We start from the raw sequence: 10,447 nt of genomic DNA on the forward strand, positions 1-10,447 counted from the left end.
TATTAAACATTTTAATCTATTCCAGTAGATTTACCAAAATCAAGTCACAAAGCTTGCATTTGCAATCAGCATAAGATCTACTGGGTCACAAGGTCGGTTCTCCAGACATCCATGATCACACTCTTGCCATAACCAAGTCCAAAGATGTGACAAACACAGTACTCCACGCAGCTGCACTCCCAAGATTTCCTAGAACGAGTCTGAGCCAATGACACAAGCCTCACAGATGTGCTTGAGGCCAATTCCAATTCCCTCTGAGAGGGAAAGGATTAGAGCGTTACATAACCAGGCAGATTCCCCTCATTGCTCGAAGGGGACGAGATGAATCAAAATCTTTGATAGCTCAAGATTTCACATTCATTGTGTGTCCATCATTCATGTATAGAAATGTCATGACAAAATGCTGCTCATTTTCAGCAAACAGGGAGATTGGCACTTTCCATATAATTTCTCTACTAAAACTAAGGTTTCGCCTTTAAAAACTAGCTAATAGGCAAGTATTTTGGGGGATTCAAGGGGGGGGCTATTAAAGCATGAGAACCACTTGAGGGACCAAAGTAAACATATTTCCAGAAAGAAACCATCAGGCCTTTTAGACAGATTTCGGTAATGTGAACTTGGGGGTGAAGCATACAAAAAAAATCAGACGAAAATGTAAAATGTGTTTAAAATAAGGCAAAGTGCCATAAACTAGGCATCTTGGTTTTCTAACTGAATTTGCTACTGCCATGGTTAAAACTGGTTTCATGGGAATCTATCACATGCGTGTCATTCAACAGGTTTCGGCATGCAGTCAGCGACAGGGCTTTAAATTACATGTGCGCGATAGTCCCCTATGAATACCACAGGCTTGAGCAACAGTGAAATAGAAGATACAGCCCTGCATGTTTGCCTTTATCAGTACCTTTAAGGTTTCGTAAATGTTCACGTCACCAACTGAAAGTGGACCTCTGACATCCACAATCACCCAAACCTCTGGAGTAGATTGTCGGTTGGATTAAAGGTTTGATCAAGTAGACTTGAAGCATGTTTCACTTTTTAGAATAAGAATGGCGCCTACTTTCAAAAGGCATTTGGAGTCATCTACCTCCGAGTCCCTTTTAGAATGCATGTTGCGTAGCTTAGCTAGCTCTTTCAGGTGAACAATCCTCATTGAAAGCATGTAGCCCTAACTACACATGTGTATTGCGCTCTATAATTGTTTTATTTAAAAGGCAGTCACTGAAGACCTAGGCTTACCAATACAAACAGCATATGGCTCAGGTTCCTACACCTATTAAAATGAGCATATGCTGTAGCTCTCATAGGTTTCATTGGGTTGTGGACCTATTAAGATTGAGCATGTGGCCTTTTGCTCACTCTAAGGTACAGTTCACTTTGTAAGACATCCTGATCCTCTGACCGTCACTAGATCTGATTATGTTGTGGAGAGGTCCCGTCCCTGCTGTGTCAGAGAATCGGGCACTGATGCTGAACAGTTTGTAGAATACACATTGCCATTCCAGCCTCAACTTTGAGAGAACAAAAAACACACAAGTAATCTACTTCCCTCTCAGTGTGTGTTTAGCCTACACATTAAAACAGACCACGATACAATATTCTGATCTGCTGCTTCTGACACCCATTCCAGGCCCCAAAAACACATTGTGCCATTACGCTAAGCCTGTTCCTATTACCACAGCTTAAAGAGTCAAAGGTATAGTCTAGGCCAAGCCTAATTAATCAACCCCACAAATGTTGTTTAAGAAGCTGATCTGAGATTAGCACACAATGGAGATTAACTTTCCCTTGCATAAAGGCCTAGAGTATCAATTAATGGTGACACGTGCCCAAAGAACTGATATCAATGGAAGTCAGTGTGTAACCACAAATGTTATTATAGCAAGGAAAGCTCTTAAAATGTTTTAAATGGCTAAGAGACATGGGATAGGCCTACCTAATATTTATTCAGATAAATGTTTAACTGACTTTACAAGCTGTAACCTAGAACATGACTCATTCTTGTGGGATGTGCTTGATGTTCCGATTTCATTACCGATACGCCAGTTGACACTATCAGAAATTCTTTAGGTGGAATTTCAGGAAGTAAATGTTTTCAGCAATTGAAAAAAAATGATTAGCACTCTGACGAGGCTCTGAGTGGTTGTAATGTTTACAAACTCAGCCAACTGTAAAACAAAACCCAGATGATGCACGGTCACGATTAATAAAACACAGATGACTGACGTAATGATCCCATGCCGGCTCCTCCAGGCCCACCGGGGCCCTGTCAGGCAGGGGTGGGACGATGGCTTCCAGGTGTGGGGTTTTGGAGGCTGTAGGGGTGGGCGTCTGCCACCTCTCTTCCTCCACACAGCTGCTGCTCCACAGAGCAAGTCATACAGCACAGGCACGAACAGAGCCAACAACTTTTCCCTTTATGGCATCAAGTCTGTGTGTGTGTGTGAGAGAACTTGACATAGTTAATTAAGGCAGTGAGAAGGTTATTTACCAGACCAAGGGTTTGAGGCAAATGTGCACTTGATAATTGAGAGTATTCGTGCTGGCATCTCCATCTCTTTTAAGGAAAATATGACAACTGCCAACTGAGCTTGAGATATTTGCAGGACAGACCATGGCAGTACAGCCTGGCCTTCAAGCTTATTTAAATGTGGCCACTTAACGTGTTGTGCACAAATAGTCACTGTGTGCCGGCCTGAATGGCCTTTATCATTGTTGTGGTTGGGTGGTAAAGGTTGGAGTGAAATGCGGGATGTTCCCTAAAATGTTTGCATTTCACTGTTACAAATTAGATCAATGGTGAAAAATCTCTCACTCCAAACACTAACGACATCTGACCTAATTGGACTGACCAACCAGCGATGTAGCAGCAGGAGCCCATTTGCCGTCTTTCCCTCCTGAACTCCGACCCTCGGTTATCAGAAATCTAGAGCTGTACACAGAATTATCACCCCTTAAACAAACAGCATATAAAAACTTGCTGGTAAATGACCCTTCCACTGACCCAATAACATACACAAGCTCGACCAACTGAGCCCGTGTGGCTCAGTTGGTAGAGCATGGCGCTTGCAACGCCAGGGTTGTGGGTTCAATTCCCACGGGAGGACCAGGGTTCAATTCCCACGGGGGGACCAGGATGAATATGTATTAACTTTCCAATTTGTAAGGCGCTCTGGATAAGAGCGTCTGCTAAATGACTTAAATGAAAATGTACATATACTCTAAAATGTCACTACCACAAGTGAAGGCATTTCCAGCAGGTGTGACAGGAGATATCAGCCTGCATTTCCATCTCTAATTTGTTTTCCGATTTAATTTCTATAGAGCGGCTACTGGACAGTGAAAACAACAGGAAGGGCAGTCAGTGTGTCAGTGGGGTGGAATATCAAACGCACAAAGCTCTACCTCTCCCCTCTCCCGATGTATTATTTAATGAGGTAGTGGCACAATGAGCTACTCAGGCGGAATAACACTGATTGGCGTCTCGCTCGCTCTCCGAAACTGTGATCAGCAGGATCAGTTGCACACTTCAGTCTTTCCATCACAGCACAGACGGTAAAGTTTCTCTGCTATAGCGGGGGAGTGAGTAATCTGGCACTGGTTCAAATCACGATCTCTCACATTATGACTTCACCAAGAACATCCCCCAGCTTTTAGAATACGTACATTGAATAAACAGAATGATCTATCATGCTCTTTTAGAGTTGGAATGTGTGGTTGTGTCGTCAAATCAACAAAGACCCTCCAACACACATCTCCAGAAGGCAGCTTGTCCATATACAGTGCATTCGAAAGTATTCAGACCCCTTGACTTTTTCCACATTGTTACATTACAGCCTTATTCTGAAATTGATTAAATTGTTTGTCCTTACCAATCTACACCACAATGACAAAGTGAAAACAGGTGTAGAAATTTTAGCAAATGTAAAAAAAATAAACAGGCCCTTTGCTATGAGACTAGAAATTGCACATCCTGTTTCCATTGATCATCCTTGAGATGTTTCTACAACTTGACTGGAGTCCACCTGTGGTAAATTCAATTGATTGGACATGACTTTGAAAGGCACACCTGTCTATATAAAGTCACACAGTGCAAGTCAGAGCAAAAACCAAGCCATGAGGTTGAAGGAATTGTCCATAGAGCTGCCCGAGACAGGATAGTGTCGAGGCACAGATCAATTGAAGGGTACCAAATAATGTCTGCAGCATTAAAGGTCCCCAACAACACAGTGGCCTCCATCATTCTTAAATGGAAGTTTGGAACCAACAAGACTATTCCTAGAGCTGGCAGCCCGGCCAAACAGCAAATTGGGAAGAAGGGCCTTGGTCAGGTGGGTGACCAAGAACCCGATGGTCCCTCTGACAGAGCTCCAGAGTTTCTCTGTGGAGATGGGAGAACCTTCCAGAAGGACAACCATCTCTGCAGCACTCCATCAATCAGGCCTTTATGGTAGAGTGAAAGGCGGAATCCACTCAGTAAAAAAGGCACGACAGCCCACTTAGAGTTTGCCAAAGGCACCTAAAGGACTCTCGGTTTCATCAGACCAAAGGACTCTCAGACCATAAGACCATGGTCTGAGAGTCCTTTGGTCTGATGAAACCAAGATTTAACTCTTTGGCCTGAATGCCAAGTGTCAAGTACAGAGAGATCCTTGAGGAAAACCTGCTCCACAGCACCTCAGACTGAGGTGAAGGTTTACCTTCCAACAGGACAACGACCGTAGTGGCTTCGGGACAAGTCTCTGAATATCCTTGAGTTGCCCAGCCAGAGCCCGGACTTGAACCCAATCGAACATCTCTGGAGAGACCTGAAAATAGCTGTGCAGCGAGCTTGAGAGGATCTGCACAGAATGGGAGAAACTCCCCAAATACAGGTGTGCCAAGCTAGTAGAGTCATACCCCAGAAGAATTGAGTCTATAATCGCAGGAAAGGGTGCTTCAACAAAGTACTGAGTAAAGGGTCTGAATACTTATGTAAATGAGTGTCGTTTTTTTGTTGCTATATACACATTTGCAAAAACGTTTAAACCCGTTTTTGCTTTGTCATCATGGGGTATTGTGTGTAGATTGAGGGAGGGGGGTGACAATTTAATACATTTTAGAATAAGGCTGTAACATAAAAATGTAGATAAAGTCAAGGGGTCTGAATACTTTCCGAATGCACTGTAGGTCTAGCCCAGTAAGAACTTATTCATGAGAAACAAGCAACTGAACAGGAAGAGAACTGGATGGCTTATTCTTTTAAATGACTCTTCCATATCCATACTGAAGACTTGCCGGAATACAACACTTCCTTATACTTACTGTCTGGAAGTGCTCTTGAAATTCAGTGTCAGGTTAAACATAGATGGGCAGGGCTACAATGCCTGAACTAAATGTTACATTGTCACCATGTATTAGACTAATACAAATAATGTTTGCAGTGAACTTGAGGTACTGTCTGGATAAAACACAATCCTGATGATGCTCCTTTTCAGCTTCTCTTTTAGGAGACATGGGTTGGCATTAGAAATGTTTGGTGCACTGAAAGATAATCTACCTGGAAGTGAATTAGTTTGTTTGGACATGATACATGGAAATGAGAAGAATGCACTCTTCAGTTACAAATGACCAGACAAAATCATCAATTTACCTAGCTACGAGGAATGATAGCATCAAATGACGACCTCTATGAAACTGGTGTATGCAGCGGTTTCCGATTTGGAATTGAGAGTTTGATTAACTTTCAATCGACTTTTCCCAGTTGGAGCTAGGTTTTTTTCCCCCCCAAAGTTTTTTTGAACACACTGAGGTCGGAGATTTCCGAGTGCCCAGTTGTTTTGAACGCGACAAGTCAATTCTCGAGCGTTAATGATAAACATTGGTGCGACGTTTCAACTTGTATAAAGTGTCAAGAGGCACGTGTAGTTCAAAACAGTCCGCAAAGGTAACCATCAATCATGTGACTCAACTGGCATTATCTCGTCGGGAACCCCCCGGCAAACCCACTCGTTTCATTCTCAACGACTCGAACATGGGTAACCCTAGAGTAACGTTAAGTAGTATCATGCACACTTTTCCTCACCACTTGAATCTTACCGTGGTTAGTCATGATGCTGGTTAGGAACACTTCCCAAACGGCATGCCTAACTACTTCGCACGTAGTTGTTTTTAAAGTACACAACGATATTGCTTTTTAACTAAAAGTCAGATGGCTATAGCCATGGAGGAATAGGCGATGCCAATAAACTAATATTTACTATGGCTAACTACTGTAGCTAGTAAAGCAGAACATATTGGCTTTCAAGGAGTGCCAACACTCCATTGTCGTTATAGTCAAAACGCTTAGTTAGCTATCAAACAACCAAAAAAAAAAAAAAAAAAACTGCCCAGTGCCCACCTGAGAATGACTAGCGTCCTAGCTGTATTTAATACCCCGTCTCAATCGTGCTTTACATTTTTTAGCTAATGCTTTCATAGACAACCAAAAACTGGGTCACGTGAGTTAGTTTGCCATCTACTTAGCTAGCTGCGCGAGCCAGGCTAGCTAGCCGCCTAGCTCAGCAGCTAGTTAACACTTGAAGATCCTAAATGCTACAACAAGCGTTAGACAGTAAATTCTTCACATCACTGGCTTCAACCTCTAATCGTTAAAAAGGACAAATACATTCATACTGCTAAACTCAATAAATAGAACAAATAAAGCATAGCTTCTGACTGATTTGCTCGCTAACTAGTAGCTAGTATTGTTAGATAGCTACTGCGTCGATTGGAAGAGGAAGCATTCCTTAAAACGACTAACCACAGCTGGGACCGGGAGCAACACATATCAATTGAACCCTGTAACGTTAGGTAAATTCGTTATATAAATAAACAACTTACCCTCTTAACAATATTTTTTGATCGTAGGGTCTCAATCTATCCATTGGATTTGTAATTCCATTTGGAAAGACTCTAGCACCCCAGCTCAAATCTCATTCTGATGCTGCGCAAATCCGAAACCTCTAGCCAACGGATCCGCCTCAAAATATTTAAAAGGACAGATGACGCCAGCATTATCACATAGTGAATCTGATGCCGCGTTGAAAACAACTGGGAACTCGGAAAACGAGGTCAAATCATGACGTCAGTGATCTTCAGAATTCTGAGTTGGATGACCGTTTAAAACTATTTTTTCCAGTCGGAGCTAATTTTTTCTTTGTTCCCAGTTGTCTTGAACGCGGCATAAATGAACACATCCCTTTCCACCAATATAAGGTACAGTGTGATGCGTTCTATCTGTTCATTACCAAAGCCAACCATACATATACCCAAATGATGGTTTATGGTCTGTATTTTACATTGTGTGATATGAAAAGAGGAAGCTCAGAATAACCAATGTTGGAAATAAATTAGATTGGAATATTAACTTGATATGTCCCATTTTCTCGTAGACCATGAGTCTTTGGATTCTTCATAACTGAGTTGACTTCTCGGTGCGTTTCAGGAAGATTTTATATTTGCCTTGTACACTCACTGCATTGATTTGCATTAACTAAATGTATGCCTGTGGATCGTATGCCACCCGGTGGCCAATGTGGGAAAATACACCAGTCCCTGAACCCGGAGTCTATTCTGTTTCTGAACGAAACGGAAGCTAACAGAATGAAACGGGGAGGGCCCTACCTGCAATGGTCCAGTACAAACTCTAATTTGCAAGTTCATGTAACTCAAAATTGCAACATCTGATATTGCTAAAATGTGGAAATCAAATCAAATGTTATTTGTCACATGCGCGTAATACAACGGGTGTTGACCTTACAGTGAAATGCTTACTTAAAAGACCTTAACCAATGCAGTTTTAAGAAAAATAAGTGTTAAGAAAGTATTTACTAAAATAAACTGATGTAAAAAATGTATAAATTAATACAAATTAAAAATAAGAAAACATTAAAAATAACAAATAATCAAAGAGCAACAATAAAATAACAATAACAAAGCTAGATACTGCGGGTACCGGTACAGAGTCAATGTGCGGAGGCGCAGGTTAGTTGAGGTAATATGTAGGTAGAGGTAAAGTGACTATGCATAGATAATAAACAGAGCGTAGCATCAGCGTAAAAATGAGGGGGGGCACTGCAAATAGTCCAGGAAGCCATTTGATTAGCTGTTCAGGCGTCTTATGGCTTGGGGGTAGAAGCTGTTAAGAATCCTTTTGGGCAAAGACTTGATGCTTCGATACCGCTTACCGTGCTGTAGCAGAGAGAACATTCTATGACTAGGGTGGCTGGAGTCTTTGGCAATTTTTACGGCCTTCCTCTGACACCACCTGGTATAGAGGTCCTGGATGGCAGGAAGCTTGACCCCAGTGATGAACTGGGCCGTACAAACTACCCTCTGTAGTGCATTGCGGTCGGAGGTCGAGCAGTTGCCATACCAGGCGGGGATGCAACCAGTCAGGATGCTCTCGATGGTGCAGCTGTAGAACTTTTGGAGGATTTGAGGACCCATGCCAAATCTTTTCAGTCTCCTGGGGGGGGGAATAGGCATTGTCGTGCCCTCCACGACTGTCATGGTGTGTTTAGAGAGGTCTCTGACCTTCCTATAGACTGTCTCATCGTTGTCGGTGATCAGGCCTACCACTGTTTTGTCGTCGTCAAACTTAATGATGGTGTTGGAGTCATGCTTGGCCATGCAGTCATGGGTTAACAGGGAGTACAGGAGGGGACTGAGCATGCACCCCTGAGGGGCCCCGTGTTGAGGATCAGCGTGGCAGATGTGTTGTTACCTACCCTTACCACCTGGGGGCGACCCGTCAGTAAGTCCAGGATCCAGTTGCAGAGGGAGGTGTTTAGTCCCAGGGTCCTTAGCAAGTAGTCAGTTGTCTGCCCTACATACACAAACAAACAACATTTGGATATCTTACTGCATATTGGAAATATAGATCTGTAAACACACAGATACAATAGGTTGAAATATCAACTATGATTATTAATGATGAATGTAAACTTCACTTTTTGGTAGCTGTTTAATAGACAACCTTCCAAGTCAAATTTGCTTTCATTCACAAATTTGCTTTCATGCCATCCTGAATCTCCCAAAACATCCTCGATAGGCCCAGTCCACCATCAGTCCTCCTCTCAGACAGTTACTAGAGACAGAGAAACCATGGAACTGGACTACCACATGTCAGGAGGCCATTCAACAGCAAAAATGCACTGGAAATTGCTGCTGTGCATTGCTCTAACATGTAACTATTTTGCTACCAACCATGGCTGGCAAGCCCATATGATACCTGAACTGGACTTGCATGTGAAGAATGAGCTCTCATGCTGGGGTGACTCATGCTATGGTCTGAGAAACTGCAGTAATCCCAACATCCTCCCGAGTGGCGTAGTGGTCTAAGGCACTAGCTGTGCCACGAGAGATTCTGGGTTCAAGGACAGGCTCTATTGCAGCCGGCCGTGACCGGGAGACCCATGGGGCGGCGCACAATTGGTCCAGTGTCGTCCGGGTTAGGGGCCGGTTTGGCCGGCAGGGATGTCCTTGTCCCATCGCGCACTAGCGACTCCTGTGGCGGGCCGGGCGCAGTGCACGCTGACACTCACCAGGTGTACGGTGTTTCCTCCGACACATTGGTGCGGCTGGCTTCTGGGTTAAGTGGGCATTGTGTCAAGAAGCAGTGTGGCTTGGTTGGGTTGTGTTTCGGAGGACGCACAGCTCTCGACCTTTGCCCCTCCAGAGTCCATACGGGAGTTGCAGCGATAAGACTGTAACTACCAATTGGATACCACGAAATTGGGGAGAAAAAGGGCTTTTTAAAAAAACAAAAAAACAAAGGAATTCTATAAGGAATATGCCATTTATGGGTGGTAAAACTTGATGTATGTGAACATTTATGGTGGTCGGCGATTGATTGTGAGTTAGTGGTCTTTATGTACAATGCTTGATCAGCTCCACTTCCTCTGCAACCCTTTTACTGTCTATCAAAGCCCAGGGATGATCTTCAAATATATACAGAACCAGTCAAAATGTTGGACACACCTACTCATCCAAGGGTTTTTCTTCATTTTTACGATTTTCTACATTGTAGAATAATAGTGAAGACATCAAAACTATGAAATAACACATATGGAATCATGTAGTAACCAAAAAAGTGTTAAACAAATCAAGTATTTTTTTTATTTGAGATTCTTCAAAGTAGCCACCCTTTGCCTTGATGACAGCTTTGCACACTTGGCATTCTCTCAACTAGCTTCATGAGGTAGTCACCTGGAATGCATTTCAATTAAAAGGTGTGCCTTGTTAAAAGTTATTTTCTTCTTAATGCGTCTGAGCCAAACAGTTTTGACTGCAATCACAACTCAAATGAAAATGATTTTTACATTTATTTCTCACAAAATGTAACGTTTCAGCAATACAGATTGAATAGAGCCCTTAATTGCAAGACTAAGGGCACAAAATCCCCCCCCAATCCAGCCAGGCTATA

At 42.9% G+C, this 10,447-nt stretch overlaps 1 protein-coding gene across 1 annotated transcript in view; it reads right to left on the reverse strand.

Annotated features, from left to right (window-relative positions):
* LOC129819802 (phosphatidylinositol 4-kinase beta-like) overlaps positions 1 to 7,064 on the reverse strand; it is a 29,425-nt gene extending 22,361 nt beyond the window's left edge. Inside the window, exon 1 of the mRNA XM_055876402.1 lies at positions 6,862 to 7,064. The gene's annotated coding sequence lies outside the window, so the exon portion shown is untranslated. The remainder of the gene's footprint in view (positions 1 to 6,861) is intronic.
* Positions 7,065 to 10,447: the final 3,383 nt, after the last annotated feature.

Source organism: Salvelinus fontinalis, chromosome 22 (genome assembly GCF_029448725.1).
Source record: "Salvelinus fontinalis isolate EN_2023a chromosome 22, ASM2944872v1, whole genome shotgun sequence".
NCBI lineage: Eukaryota > Metazoa > Chordata > Actinopteri > Salmoniformes > Salmonidae > Salvelinus > Salvelinus fontinalis.